Genomic DNA, 2,441 nt, shown 5'->3' on the forward strand with positions numbered 1-2,441 from the left:
AAACAATACCAGCCGATGCTGTGAGAGAGACTGAACGAATACATCGCTCTGAAATAAAGTGTTAGGTAACTGAAATCAAGCTCATAGGGTCGCATGTCAAGAGCACACTAAGTATAACACAGTATAGAAATAGAGGATGCATCATGATGTAAATAAGTAGCTTGTAAAAGAGTTTCAGTGTTATAAAAGTGTTTCATTAGGTTTAAACAAAAGCCTTTACATCAGTTTTCTAACTTCCGCTCTCCTTCCTCCTCCCATATTCAGGTATGAAGAGGAATTATCAGCCCTGCAGCTGTTGCTCTGCCCTCACTTCTCTGTTTCACTGGTATGAGCTATTTGCTTCATATCTGTAAAACAGTTTTATCTAATCTCAGTCAGTTCAGCTCTGCTGTAGAGACGCACTTCACCAGCTAGAAAGAGAAATAAAGCCGGTTAGATGTTTGACGGCTGTTGGCCTCTGGGGTGAATAACATGTCCATGTAGAGTAGAGAAAGCTGAGGCAAAACAACAAGTTTACACCGACAGCAAAACCACACAGAACAATAACTGCTATATTAAAACACACAATGTGTATTCAATCGAATTTTGCGAGAATGAGTGACTTCCCTTATCTGGAAATCATCTGGAATTGAAGGAAATTTTGTAAAAACAAAAAACCTGTGGAGAAGGAACTCAGCTGGTTTTTGAAGCTTAACCAAACACATTTGAACATAATGAAAATCCTACACATGCATGAGCTTTGCCACTGTGGAAATCATAAAGAGACCTTTAGAAAACATGTCTTTAGACATTAAAGCAATGGGTTTGCCAATAGTAAGGTGTTAAAAAAAGTGTGGTAAGGAAACAAATATGGTAAGATCTGTTATTGTGGGCAGAAATTTCAGATTTGTGTCTTTGTTCAGGACCCTGTTCATTGTTTTTTGTTTCTTTTTCTAAAAGTCAGCAACTCACTTTCTCTGTGTTTTCCTCAATTTCATCTTCCTGGATTTTTTAAATCTCAACCTGTTTTTTCTCTCTTCTGCATTTGCTTTCTTTCAGTCATTTCTTGTAAACTTATCTTTTTTAAGTGGAGCTCATAGTGTCTGGGATAACTTGCCTGGCTGCATAATCAAATAAAGTATGATTACACTGACTGACATCAAATAAGCGACCTTGTAGCTCTATGGAAGTAAATACATTTGTGTCAAAAGATTATTTCATAACATAAAAATAATACGTTCTCTAGTTATTATCAATTTAGCTTCATATGTTTCCTCATGTGTTTAAATCACTGTTTTGAAGCTTTGAATTCAGATGTTCAGATCAAAAACACTATTCAGGGTTTACTGTCACTGTTTTGTTTGGCTTGTCACTGCGTTTCCCTCTCTTCAAGAGAAGGGGAATTCACAGTTGCACTAATACATGAAATGTAAATGAGAGTCAAAGCAGGAGGGGGAAGTAAGGCCAGTGTTTCCCTGACTGAGGGGGTTGCAGAGACAGAGGGAATATGGATCTCACAAACTCAGTGAAAACAAATACAAAGGACTGATGCATTCTTACTTAAAGGTGCACTGCGTAGTTTTGAGGGGGAAAAAAATCAGAAGAGAAAGATTTTCAGACAGATTTTTTTTATGCCTAAACAAACTCAACAAACAAACTTTGTTTTTGTGACTGAATAAACTGAATAAACAAACTGAGCTTAAACACAACACAACACAATTTCATACTGTTTTACTTTGTTTTGTATTTGACGGACCCTGCCACCTTTCTCCCCTCAAACAGTATTCTGGGGACCTTATCTTCCTCTGAGCACAGCTTGTTTATTAAGTTATGGAAGAAATTAATATTTCTGAGTTTGCATTATTACCTCATTAATATTATAAATAGTAAAATTTCTTCTCCAAAACTACATTGTGCCCCTTTAACATACACAATTTGATATGTATACAAATATAATCAAAGTAAAGAATCAAAGTTAAAGTTATTGTAGCATTTACACTAACATACTGTATATAATAGTGTTAATGGCCACAATCTGTAAGGATTCGATATCAAAATATTAGAAGATGATTAATGGTCTTGATCACTGATTTTAAAGGGTCAAAAATCACTAAGAAACTGAAGCTTATTTTGTGTTTATTGTGTAAAAACAATTAAACTACTAATACTTGTCCAGCTTCAGAAAATAACGAACAAAGACACTTCACTCACAACTGTGAAAATAGCATGAAAACAAACACGTCAAACAGATGACTTCCTTTTGGGGGCCAACATCCCTTCAAAATCCACATGCAACCTCTCAGACACGCATGTAGAGCCACACACACACACACACACACACACACACACACACACACACACACACACACACAATTGCACTTCCCACCTATACACGCCAGCAGCCTCCCTCATTGTGCTCACATGCACCTCTCTCATACACTTCCTGTTTGCCCTGTTTGTGA

Source organism: Pagrus pagrus (genome assembly GCF_965226575.1).
Source record: "Pagrus pagrus genome assembly, chromosome: 2".
In the NCBI taxonomy this organism is placed as follows: Eukaryota; Metazoa; Chordata; class Actinopteri; order Spariformes; family Sparidae; genus Pagrus; species Pagrus pagrus.